We start from the raw sequence: 14,641 nt of genomic DNA, 5'->3' as shown, positions 1-14,641 counted from the left end.
CTCAGACACTTCAAAATATTCAGTGCCTTCAGGGCCCGCACCTTGACGTCTTTAAGGTGAGGGAACCACGACAACTTGGAATCAAAAGTGAGGCCCACGAACCTCACAGTATCTCTAAAAGGAAGAACGGTGTCCCTCAGACGCAATTCAGAGGAGGTAGAAAGACGTCTAGAACGATTAAAATGAACACACACACATTTGTCTGCAGAAGTGGTAAAACCCGTCTTCACAGTCCATGGCTCTAAGCGCTTTACCGTAAGCTGCAACTGCCGACTAGCAGTGACAAGACTGGAGGAAGAACAGAAAACAGCAAAATCGTCCACAAACAAGGAGCATTGGGCAGGACTCCGGATAGTAGACGTGATACTGTTAATGGCGACGGCAAAGAGAGTGACACTTAAAATGCTTCCCTGAGGAACACCATTCTCCTGCACGTACAAATCAGATAGCATATTACCAACCCGATATTGAAAGAGGCGGTGGGAAAGAAAGGACCGAATGAAGATGGGGAGACGGCCACGAAAGCCCCACTCATGGAATTGATTGAGGATAAGGCAGCGCCAAGTAGTGTACAAGACAATGCTGGTTACGTAGGAAGGCCTGCTGGATGGCCGCCTCAAGCAGGATCAAGTTGTCTGTAGTTGAACGACATCTCCGAAAGCCACACTGACAGGGGCTAAGGAACTGCCTGGTCTCGAGTAGTCAAATCAGGCGACGGTTGACCTTGCGTTCCAACGTCTTCCCGACCCAGCTCGTCAAGGCAATACTTCGATAACTACTGGGAAGCGTTCGGTCCTTCTCCGGTTTGAGGAGGGGAATCAAAATCGCCCCCCACCACAAGTCAGGGTACGAGCCGGATAACCACATCGTATTAAAACAATTCAGGAGAACTTCCTTGGAAGGCAGCAACAAGTGCTGCAGCGTGCTGTACCGGATCTGATCATGACCAGACGCAATATCGTGAGCCACAGACAGCGCCGAATCCAGTTCTCACATTGGGAAGGGGCAGTTGTAGGGTTCAGAATTTGGAAACCGAAAGTCCAAGTGACCCCTCTCGATGGTAGTGCGGTAGCGGCAGAAATCTGTATCATAGTTAACAGTTGCGGTAGATTCCGCAAAATGTATGGCCAGTGTCTGGGCAATGTCTCTCGGCGCCGTGAGGAGACATCCCTGATGAAGCAATGCCATGACAGGTAGCTGGCTGCGTTTCCCAGAAATCCTCCTGATTGCTTTCCATACTTTCGTAGAACTAGTGGAGCGGGAGATGGAGTTCAAGAACGATTGCCAGGACCGTCGTTTGCTCTCTTTAATCACTCGCCGCGCTCTGGCCCTTGCCACCCAAAAGGCTGCAAGATTGTCAGCTGAGGGACGGCACTTGAAGCGGCGCAGAGCTGCACGGCGGGCTCGGATGGCTGAGCGGCACTCAGTGGTCCACCAAGGGACAGGACGCCTCTTGGGATGACCGGATGACCGTGGGATTGACAATTCAGCAGCATGGGAGATCACTGCTGTAACATGGTCTACCCATTCGTGGACGCTGGCACGGTGTTCCAAAACAGCCAGTTGGCTGAAAAGTGTCCAGTCAGCTCTGCAGAGGTGCCACCGGGGTGGCACTGGTAATGCCACAGCCTCATCCAGGAGGCGAATCCAAAGGGGGATGTGGTCACTAGAATGGAGGTCAGCAAAAAACTCCCACAGAGCAGAATGCGCGAGTGCTGGAGAGCAAAAGGAAAGGTCAATAGCTGATGACGACCCAGAAGCAATACAGAAATGAGTGGGAGCACCACAGTTGACGATGCACAGTTCTTCAGACATCATGAGGCTTTCCAGAATGCGACCCCTGGGGCAAGTAGTCGAAGAGCCCCATAAGACATTATGAGCATTGAAATCCCCCAGAAGAAGAAACGGCCAGGGGAGTTGGCTAATAAGGTCTGTGAGAGCCTCAGAGTCTATTGCATCCTGAGGCGGTAAATAAACTGAACAGATTGTGAGCCTCAGACCCACAAGAAGGTCAACTGCAACTGCTTGCAAGTCTGTAACAAGAGGGAGCTCAGATGAGTGGTGCATGTCATGGACAAAAACCGCAACACCACCCTTTGCCTTTTCCCCCGTCAGATCATCTCTTCGATATACGGGATAGCCCCGTGAAGAAGGAGCATCAGTGGCCCTAAAATGTGTCTCTTGGAGACATAAGCACAAAGGGCACTCTCGTACAAGGAGTTGTAATTCGGCCACGTGCGCCATGAACCCATTCAGATTCCACTGTAATATGGGAGCCAGTGATCAGGGTGGCTGAACTTTCGCCCTGCCTCTGTGCTTTGGAGGAGAGCCTGTACTGGCTGGAGATTTATTCCTGGGGCGAGAAGAACGCCCCCAGTCGACATCACTGTCCATCAGCTCCGATGACGACCCACGGGAGATGTCAGACAGTACGATGGCCTCGTTATCGGACCGACCCTGACTAGTCTCCTCAGGTGGCAAAACCTTCACCTTCGGCGTCTTTGTCTTTGGGGGCTTTGAATGCAGAGCCTTTTCAACAGGTGGAGCTTTACTCGCCTGGGCAGAAGGCGCCATATGGGGAGAGGCAGGAAGTACCCTAGTGTCAGCAACCACGGCCTTGTCCGACGTTGCAGGGAGAGCCGCAGGTTTCAAAACAACCGCAGCAGCACAAGTACACTGGCAAACGCAGGTATTAGTGCTAACACTAGCAACCTCCATGTGCGTAGCAACAGTGGCCATTTGTACCGGTTTTTTCAAACGGAAGCGAAAGATGTCGCAAACACAGGAGGTTGCATGGCCTTAAAGAGCTTCTTGGCCTCACCATAGGGGATGCGCTTAGATGTTTTAATCTCCCGTATCTTCCGTTCTTCTAGATAGATGGGGCAGATCCGGCTCCAGACAGGGTGACTCCCAGAGCAATTCACGCACTTCACAGGCGATGAACAATCGGCTCCTTCATGGGCAGGCTGATTACTTTTACCACAAGTGGATATCCCATTTCACCTCAACGTAGTATCCCCAGAGCGCTGACAGTTAAAACACCGCATTGGGTTGGGGAAATATGGCCATACCGGAAAACGTAAGAACCCCACTTTAACATGCTCTGGGAGTCTCGGGCAACTGAACGTGAGAATAAACGAGTCGGATTTGACTAGGTCTCCATCGACTCGTTTCACAATATGCTGCACGTCAACAATACCTTCGTCAGCCCACTCAGATTTTAACTCGTCTGTGGGGATATAAACCAAGTCCCTACATGTCACAACACCCTTACTATAGTTCAACGTGGAGTGAAGCTCGGTCTCGATAGCGTACTATCCGAGACAGGTTGCTTTCCAAAGAGAAGTAACTTGACACGAACTAGAAGTCTCAACTAACAGAGTACCATTGTGCAGTCGCTTAACAGATTTGAGTGGACCTGCAATTCCCTCAAGACCCTTGTGGATGTAAAAGGGAGAAACCCTCTCAAAGCTACCCTCCTTCCGTTTAATAATCAAAAACACATTCTGATTATCAGCATGTGCTCTGTTACGACAGTCTGATAAATCTCTGACAACACCAGGCGCTGGGCAGCACGAAGTCGCTTCTTCGATGGGGTTTGTTTTCCTACCAGTGGTCCACCAAAGGCACTGGTAGGGGGAAATGTAGAGGTCGAAGGGTCCATTGCGGTCCCACGAGCAGCTAGGGAACTAAAGGTCCGCTCAGACAGAGCCCCGCGTGCCTGAGTAAGCCTTATACAACTGGGGTGCGGCAGGTGCCCCAGAGGTTGCCTGCTTACGACTGTTCCACCCCAACAGCCACACATCTTATAATCGCGGAGCACACCTAAGATTGAGGGTTTTTTAGAGAGGTTGGCCTTCCTCGCAATCCAGGCAGTGAAGCCAGGATTACCATTCCCCACAGCACACAACATTCCACCGCCGCGCCATACGGTGGTTGGTGAAGCATGTCCGCTGGTTACGGTGACAGGAGACTGGCTGCGCTAACAAGTCCACAGCTCAGGAACCCAGGGTCGCAAAGCCCGGACTCAGCAAATGAATGCTGAGCCCCTGGGGGCGATAGCAGTTGCCAAGGCAGACAATCAATGACGAGAAGTTCTGCCCCTTGTCAGAAGGAACTTCATGCAGTGGAACCAGCGAAGCGAAATTAAATTGTGTTGTGCTTTGTAACAATTGTTAGCTGGTTCAAATGGCTCTGAGCACTATGGGACTTCACATTTGAGGTCATCAGTCCCCTAATTATTAGCACTTTAAGTTAATATATGCTGTTATCTATTCTAACGCAGTGTGTAGTAATTTTACACATGATACAAAATAAGTAATTTTAATGGAATAAATAAAATCCCCTGTTAGAATAAAATGTGATTTCATCTAAAACATTAGATATCATATGTACAGAAAAACAAAAGTCAGAATGGAAAATATGTCAAATAACACCTTAAAGTCACAAAACATTCCTCTAAAAATGTTAAAGGCCAGTATAATGCTATTAATTAAAAACAGATAAAAATGTGACAATACTGGGGTAACTAGGGATTAAGCATCTAGCTTACACGTTGAACAATTCATGTGAACAAGCTTATTCCGGTTAATACACCACACATTTAGTGCAAGATGAATTACATTCATACACACAAGCACAGTATTTCAGTTTTAAACATTCTTCAGGCAGTGTTACGAAGACCACACTTTGGATGTTGCTCAGTAATGCTACACCTTACAAAGCACCATTTTAAGGGGGAAGAAGATTAGTTCTGCACTAGAAAAACGTGATCCAACTATACAAAACACATGTGGCTAAATTAACTTCCTAAGCAGACCTAAACGAGCTTCTGCCCAAACACAAACTCACCAAGCCTATAAAAGCGCAAAACACATGTACTTACAATACAAATCTCAGCATGCAAACATGCAAAAAAAAATAGGCAGTCCGAATCACTGTTCTGTAACTGTCAGCAAATGGAACAGTTCAATTAATGTGTGATGCCTGACACTTGACTGTGGACTCTCAAATTAACTGAAAAAATTTTGGTGCCATGCTTAATTGTCATATACCAACATATAGCACATATTGCTAAAAACAACATTCTAAACAATTTGTTGATACTTCGTTTTTTGGTATACATGAGGCTGTGCATGAATATGATCTTTTAAGAAAGGCTGCAACATTTACTGATTGGAACTACGGCGCAGAGGATTTCCAAAAGCATTTCATTGTGTATTCCCTTTTCTTTCCCTAATCAACTGCTAAATAATACCGAGACATAATTGTAACGAGCAAAATACGATATGTAAACACACAAAATGGTCAAAGAAAATGTTGGACAAGGTTCCACACAGAGGACAAAGTCTGTTCCATGTCTACATTTTCTGTAATATGTAGGCATGCCTGGAGCTATTTTATTTATGGTACACAAGTCCTTGGCCTTGAGTTTTCAGAAGTTTTTCAGTAACGCATCATCTCACAAAGCACGTTGAATAAGTTCATGTTCTACACTAGAAAAATATAATTGGTGTTACTGACTAGCTAATAAACATTTCGTCATAGTTGAACTGGTGCCTACCTGTGGTGGCATGGTCATCCACCAACATTACATTTTTCGACACTTTAGCAGACGGAACCATACATAAAAATGTTGCATTTCGTTATATAGTTAACAAAGTGTATCACTTAAACTACACATTTTCGTAGTACAGATATATGCCTTCATAATGTTCCAAATATGAGTTGTAAACACACAAAATGGCCACACCACCAAAGGCATTGGTGGAACAAACTTCCACACTGAGTTGAAAGTTTGGTATCTGAAAAGACGATCTTTGCATCAAACTAAAAGTGCTCATCATATACTTAATGATTTCTAGAACATACCACACATGCAGCTTGTTTGTCACAGTAAGTAAGTACAATTTCAGATCTCTAATGGTGAACCAAAATACGTAATATTTCGAGTACAAAATACACATGGCATTCCCACCAAGCCTGATTTTTCTGTACTGTTAGAAAAACAGACATGGCCCTCTCAAAGCACTATTAATTTAACCTACAGGCTAAATGACACTTGTCGACGAAATTAGTTCGATCTTGGTTCACAACGTCAATAAAACCAAAACTGTGTGTATTTTTTAGCGAAATACATAAAAGTTTGTTCTACAACACAACAGAACACTTACAGGTGTCACTACTGTTGCAACTTATAGCTTAAAGTGCACTTGTCAACAAGAATAGTTTGACCTTTGCACAAAAGTACACAACATTAGTCTAAGTCTGAACTATCTGTATTATTTTGTCAAAAATATATCTTAATTCGATTAAAATCGAAAAGTGAGTCAAAGAGTACAATGACTGCAATGCATTATCATTAACATTATCTTGTTGTACAAAACACCTGTCATCTTCTGCTGATAATGCTAACATTTTTTATCACACACTGGAGATTAAAAGGAGCGTCAGTGAAACAGTGTAACGACCCAGCATTATCTGACAATGGTAAGCTACATTTTCATATAGCTAGCCAGATCTCGTCATTTTTTAGTCTTACTATCAGATTAGCGTGAATTTTGCCTACGTTATGGGGGCTGTTACACTGTTTCTAACTCGATATATGGCTCTGCTGTTAAGTCACATTTTATAACAATATTTAATCACTTTAACAACCTGAGTATCATCTGATAACAATAATTACTAACACGTACCTCTTCCTTTTTTCATCCCTGTGCAAAGATGAGCCTGTATCTGGAGATAGATATTATCTGCTATATCGACTTGAAAGTGCAATAGTCGGCCAGAGTGGCCAAGTGGCTCTAGGCGCTACAGTCTGTAACTGCGCAACCGTTACAGTTGCAGGTTCGAATCCTGCTTTGGGCATGGATGTGTGTGATGTCCTTAGGTTAGTTATGTTTAAGTAGTTCTACGTTCTAGGGGACTGATGACCACAGCAGTCCCATAGTGATCAGAGCCATTTGAACAATTTTTAAAAGTGCAATAGTGCTGACTATCGGTTAGTAGATAGTATCATCATCAGTTCAAGAGCTGACAATATATGGGTCTGCCATCATCATGAAAAAAATAATTTACATCACAGAATAATTTTCTTGAATGGAATATAAATGTTTTTTGCATTGAAATCGATACATAGTGAAGGCTGTAGTTATCATATGTGTGGGTTCTGTCGTGTTAATCGGATACTGAACTTCTTTCACATAATATTTCGTCTTGAGACTGATGGATGATGTTCTTATACAGAATTTCTTGCAAAAAAGTAATCTCTGTTAGACATTCAACAAGGTTTTATGGTTATTTATAGTAGCAACCAACTAATTATTTTTGTAATAGGAATTTATTTATTAAGCGAACTGTTTTATTCATGCTGTGCAATGCCTAGTATCTGTACATAACTGGAAATGTGGTATGTGCTACCTAGCTCTGCATCAATAAGAAAAGGACCCACAAGCATAGGTTTCTTTCTTGTTCGAAGAAAATAAACAGATTTTAACGATATTTAATTTATTCTGACTGAAAATACTTCAGAGATTAGTTATATTTAATACTTTTATTATCACACGACCAGTTTCAGGCTCTTATAATTCCATTTTCAGGTGTTCTAACAGGGTGGTGTGACCCCGAGAGCCGCGGAGAAAGTGTATCACCTCAGCTCTTGAGGGTCACAGCACCAAGTTACGACACCTGAAGATGGGCTTATAAGAGCGTCAATCCGGTCGTGAGATAATAAAATAACTTTACAACTGTAGTGGGATTTTCAGCCTCTGGTATAACGATCAGTTGGGAATGTTCCACCAACAGAATTGTTTATAATTATTACCTTGTAATTGATATGAAACCTTGGAATTGCATTTGCATCAGATGCTAGTAAAAGATTTTATGATCACTAAGCATAACGAAATTAACAGGGGAACATTTAATACTAGTTCAATATTTTATCTAGTGTTCAATGAATAACATGATTTGCAGTCTGCATAGTAACACTCTAAGAACGACATACGTCCATATGAAGTTTTTGGTTTCAAATGAGAATTCCTGTAATATTCCTAAATGTTGACTATTTCTCCTGTGACACCCCGTACTATGTTGCGAATAAGGTGCTGATTTTCCTATTCCATTATTTAATAATAAAAAGAGTTCATAATCGCTAAAGAGGTTTCGTTTTTACATCGCGAATACACAATTTGGTCAATAACTTGGAAAATAAAGGAACTAATTCAACAATGTTATCAGAAGAACGTTTCCTTTCTCAAACCATTACCTGTTAAAATTTCACGTTTGTGATAATACTACTTTTTAGTGGCCCATTATATATTACTTCCTTTATGTGTATGTTAAATGGCAATAATTCTAATGATGTGATATTGCGCGATTGTTGGTCGCTAAGCATGGGCCACATTCATACACAGGCTACAGGAAGAGAAAACAGTATGCAAAAGACACTACACTAATTTGAAAATTAGAATCTGTAGCAAATTCGTAGATCATATACAGATGCTCCCTTTGTGTCTTCTCATATTTTTTTAACTTACAATCTCGACTGAGTGAACCAATTATTGTTGTTGTTGTTGTCTTCAGTCCTGAGACTGGTTTGATGCAGCTCTCCATGCTACTCTATCCTGTGCAAGCTGCTTCATCTCCCAGTACCTACTGCAACCTACATCCTTCTGAATCTGCTTAGTGTACTCATCTCTCGGTCTCCCTCTACGATTTTTACCATCCACACTGCCCTCCAACGCTAAATTTGTGATCCCTTGATGCCTCAAAACATGTCCTACCAACCGATCCCTTCTTCTAATCAAGTTGTGCCACAAACTTCTCTTCTCCCCAATCCTATTCAATACCTCCTCATTAGTTATGTGATCTATCCACCTTATCTTCAGTATTCTTCTGTAGCACCACATTTCGAAAGCTTCTATTACTTCTTGTCCAAACTAGTAATCGTCCATGTTTCACTTCCATACATGGCTACACTCCAAACAAATACTTTCAGAAACGACTTCCTGATACATAAATCTATATTCGATGTTAACAAATTTCTCTTCTTCAGAAACGCTTTCCTTGCCATTGCCAGTCTACATTTTGTATCCTCTCTACTTCGACCATCATCAGTTACTTTACTTCCTAAATAGCAAAACTCCTTTACTACTTGAAGTGTCTCATTTCCTAATCTAATTCCCTCAGCATCATCCGATTTAATTTGACTACATTCAATTATCCTCGTTTTGCTTTTGTTGATATTCATCTTATATCCTCCTTTCAAGACACTGTCCATTCCGTTCAACTGCTCTTCCAAGTCCTTTGCCGTCTCTGACAGAATTACAATGTCATCAGCGAACCTCAAAGTTTTTACTTCGTCTCCATGAATTTTAATACCTACTCCCAATTTTTCTTTTGTTTCCTTTACTGCTTGCTCAATATACAGATTGAATACATCGGGGAGAGGCTACAACCCTGTCTCACTCCTTTCCCAACCACTGCTTCCCTTTCATACCCCTCGACTTTTATGACTGCCATCTGGTTTCTGTACAAATTGTAAATAGCCTTTCGCTCCCTGTGTTTTACCCCTGCCACCTTTAGAATTTGAAAAAGTGTATTCCAGTCAACATTGTCAAAAGCTTTCTCTAAGTCTACAAATGCTAGAAACGTAGGTTTGCCTTTTCTTAATCTTTCTTCTAAGATAAGTCGTAAGGTCAGTATTGCCTCACATGTTCCAACATTTCTACGGAATCCAAACTGATCCTCCCCGAGGTCCGCATCTACCAGTTTTTCCATTCGTCTGTAAAGAATTCGTGTTAGTATTTTGTAGCTGTGACTTATTAAACTGATAGTTCGGTAATTTTCACATCTGTCAGCGCCTCCTTTCTTTGGGATTGGAATTATTATATTCTTCTTGAAGTCTGAGGGTATTTCGCCTGTCTCATACATCTTGCTCACCAGCTGGTAGAGTTTTGTCATGACTGGCTCTCCCAAGGCCGTCAGTAGTTCTAATGGAATGTTGTCTACTCCAGGGGCCTTGTTTCGACTCAGGTCTTTCAGTGCTCTGTCAAACTCTTCACGCAGTATCGTATCTCCCATTTCGTATTCATCTACATCCTCTTCCATTTCCATAATATTGTCCTCAAGTACATCACCCTTGTATAAACCTTCTATATACTCCTTCCACCTTTCTGCCTCCCCTTCTTTGCTTAGAGCTGGGTTGCCATCTGAGCTCTTGATATTCATTCACGTGGTTCTGTTCTCTCCAAAGGTCTCTTTAATTTTCCTGTAGGCAGTATCTATCTTACCCCTAGTGAGATAAGCTTCTACATCCTTACATTTGTCCTCTAGCCATCCCTGTTTAGCCATTTTGCACTTCCTGCCGATCTCATTTTTGAGACGTCTGTATTCCTTTTTGCCTGCTTCATTTACTGCATTTTTATATTTTCTCCTTTCATCAATTAAATTCAATATTTCTTCTGTTACCCAAGGATTTCTAGCAGCCCTCGTATTTTTACCTACTTGATCCTCTGCTGCCTTCACTACTTCATCCCTCAGAGCTACCCATTCTTCTTCTACTGTATTGCTTTCCTCTATTCCTGTCAATTGTCCCCTTATGCTCTCCCTGAAACTCTGTACAACCTCTGGTTCTTTCAGTTTATCCAGGTCCCATCTACTTAATTTCCCACATTTTTGCAGTTTCTTCAGTTTTAATCTACAGGTCATAACCAATAGATTGTGGTCAGAGTCCACATCTGTCCCTGGAAATGTCTTACAACTTAAAACCTGGTTCCTAAATCTCTGTCTTACCATTATATAATCTATTTGATACCTTTTAGTATCTCCAGGGTTCTTCCACGTATACAACCTTCTTTCATGATTCTTAAACCAAGTGTTAGCTATGATTAAGTTGTGCTCTGTGCAAAATTCTTTTATTTCATCGTACTTTTCTTCAATTTCTTCATCATCTGCAGAGCTAGTTTTCATATAAACTTGTACTACTGTAGTAGGTGTGGGCTTCGCATCTATCTTGGCCACAATAATGCGTTCACTATGCTGTTTGTAGTAACTTACCCGCATTCCTATTTTCCTATTCATTATTAAACCTACTCCTCCATTACCCCTATTTGATTTTGTGTTTATAACCCTGTAGTCACCTGACCAGAAGTCTTGTTCCTCCTGCCACCGAACTTCACTAATTCCCACTATATGTAACTTTAACCTATCCATTTTCTAACCTACCTGCCCGATTAAGGGATCTGACATTCCACACTCCGATCTGTAGAACGCCAGTTTTCTATCTCCTGAGTAGTCCCCGCCCGGAGATCCGAATGGGGGACTATTTTACCTCCGGAATATTTTACCCAAGAGGATGCCATCATCATTTAATCATACAGTAAAGCTGCATGTCCTCGGGAAAAATTACGGCTGCAGTTTCCCCTTGCTTTCAGCCGTTCGCAGTACCAGCACAGCAAGGCCGTTTTGGTTAATGTTGCAAGGCCAGATCAGTCAATCATCCAGACTGTTGCCCCTGCAAATACTGAAAAGGCTGCTGCCCCTCTTCAGGAACCACACGTTTGTCTGGCCTCTCAACAGATACCCCTCCGTTGTGGTTGCACCTATGGTACGGCCATCTGTATCGCTGAGGCACGCAAGCCTCCCCACCAACGGCAAGGTCCATGGTTCATGGGGGGGGGGGGGCGGACCTACTATTAGCTCAAAAATATTTCTCATACTTATGAGTGATTTTTTTAGTGCTGAACATAGTAGAAAAGTTATATGAAATCAATGTCAAGCCAAGGTTTGGGTACGTGATTGATGTTGTCTGCACATTCTTACCTGTTACTGGTAGATGTTGTGCCTACAATTAAGCACATGCCAGTAGTAGTTTCTGAACTTGAATAGATGTAATTACATGGCTATGTACCTAGGGTTGACTAAAATCAATTCAACTACGATGCTACATTTGTATAATTCTAATTACAGCTGAGGCAGTTAATAAATTTCACTCTAATCAAAAATCGAAACTTTTCATTAAAAACATTTTCTTGTATTATTCATTTATAATTCATTCTGCTGTAAGTTCAAAGAATGATCGTCTCCTTAGCAGAAATTGATTCCCTGAGCTGCTGAAGTCTGGCCCCTAGGCATATTCTGAATGGAGTGGGACAAGCAGCATGATTGTGATTTCCCCTGCAACAAGCAACACAAACTTGGTTAGATGTAGTGTCCTGGATGCAAGCATTTTGGGGGCCATTTGCAATTAGCAATACCAACGTCCAGCTGTATGTGCACATGTGATGGAGCCCAATTTGTGTTTCTCGAGCGTTCAGGGAGCAATGAGCTATGTCCATTGAAAGAATTATCACAGTGGCACAATAAAGGCCAGAAATTTGGCAGTCTAGATACTGTCAATATAAAAATAGGTCGATTGTAAGCATTTAAGACAAATGTTAACAGTAAATAAACATTGTTATTGTGTCATACTGTTTTGACAAACGTAATTCACAAACATGTCTCACACATTTATTGCTACTAGTGACAAACTATTATTTCGGCTACCGAGATCGCTATGTTGAACATTACGAGACTGACGGATTATCTCAACCCACAGCTTACCCATTGGCTTCTACAAAAAGAAGCAATAAGACATGCTGGCATTCCAAAATCAAAAATTTTTTCTGATGGAGAAAAGTTCAAGTGAAAATGAACCACATGAGAAATTAAAACAAGATGAAGGTCATATGTTTCTCATGAGTATTTTGTCTCCTGTGAAGAAGTTGTCTACAATACAGAAATTGTGTTGCAGGGAAAGAAACGATGAGTGGTTGACTGAAGCTGCGAGTGAGAATCAGACTAGTTATTCTTCTCTTCCCAGTCCATGACAGTATCAGACAAATTAGACTTGATAATTTACACATCACTCAAATTACCTCTGTTGTACTTACGTTTAAACTATAAGATGTTATAAGCATTTGACATAAACGTTTTCTGGGTATGGTACCGTGTTACAATGTGTAAAACTACTGCTGCTGGAGAAAAACCAATGTCTAGATCTACTCGAGTGTTCTAGCCATGCAGAGTCCCTTATGTTGTGTTGTTACTGTTCACTGCACACGCCATTATGTCATAATTTTAGAGAGATGGTTCGTTACATTGGTCACTTAAGGATGAAGAAGAGGGAACTTAATTTTAATAGGTTATTGCGCCAGAGGGAGTGTGTCACCTGTGTTGTCTGTTGGCTCTTGTCTTATGTGAAATGACTGGTGGACACCATTGAATGAGACGAGGTCACTTGTTTACCAAATGCTGGACGTCTGCCGCACGGCGTCAGTTACTCGCCGGTAGTTCTCGTGCCTCGTGTTGACAGTGCGGTCTGTTGGGCTCCGACTGCTGGCAGCCAAGATGGGGCAAACCTTAGTCCATCTTCTCTATTCATGTTCTTAGAGTGTTTAAGCATTTCGATGCCTCTCATCATAACCGGCTGCTTCAGCGAAGCCTGTGTGTTGGCCAAGCGGCCGGTTATGACACTGGGTCAAAGAATGATGTATTTAAATTTCTATCTGTTAATAGTATAGTATTAGCTCCTGCTAAAACTGGAAGTGAAAGACGGAGGAGAAGGGCTGTAATAGCTACAGACCAAACAAATAAAGGTGTTTGATATAAAGTTATACTTTCTGATCGTACATTAATTGCTGTTGTAATGAAGTTTACTGCACCAATAATAGATGATACACCTGCTAAATTGAGTGAGAAATCGCTAGATCTACAGATGCACCCCCGTGTGCGATAGCTCCTGATAGAGGAGGGTATACTGTTCATCCTGTACCAGCACTGTTAACTACTATAGAACATGTAAGAAGAAGGGTTAATGAAGGTGGTAGTAATCAAAAACTTATATTATTTATCCGTGGGAATGCTATATCTGGTGCACCAATTATTAATGGTACAAGTCAATTACCAAATCCACCAATTATAACTGGTATTACTATAAAGAAAATTATTACAAATGCATGGGCTGTAATAATAACATTATAAATCTGGTCATCTCCAATTAGAGATGCTGGTTGAGCAAGTTCAACATTAATAAGTATTCTTATTGATGTTACTTCTATTCCTGCCAATGCTCCAAATAGGAAGTATAAAGTACCAATGTTCTTATTGTTTCTTGAGAATAATCAATTTTCTGTAAGATGGCTGAATTTTATCTGATAGACTGTAAATCTACTTATGAGATGCTTTCTCTCTTACCATATTTAGGTCTTATATTCAATTATGATTCTACACTGCAATTCTAGAGGTGTAAAATTTTACTAAGGCCTAAAAGATTATTCCTTTAAGTATAACTTTGAAGGTTATTAGTTTAAGTCCTTAGTATAATGAAATTAAGGTTGATGTTGAAATCAATCCTACTGTTGAAATTATTACTGTTATAGGAAGAATAATTCTTGATTTTTGAGACTTTATAGATAATGAATTCTCTGTGTATGATATAATTGGGGCTGAGAATCTAATATGTATGTAATAATTAAGTGTAATTGTAGTTAACACAACTATAATGGTTATAATAGTTGTTATGTTGTTTTCTAGAAATGATTGAATTACAATTCATTTTGGTAGAAATCCAAGAAATGGCTGTAAACAACTTAGAGATAAGAGA

This window comes from Schistocerca gregaria, chromosome 2 (genome assembly GCF_023897955.1).
Source record: "Schistocerca gregaria isolate iqSchGreg1 chromosome 2, iqSchGreg1.2, whole genome shotgun sequence".
In the NCBI taxonomy this organism is placed as follows: Eukaryota; Metazoa; Arthropoda; class Insecta; order Orthoptera; family Acrididae; genus Schistocerca; species Schistocerca gregaria.
This window is presented reverse-complemented; position numbering follows the sequence as displayed.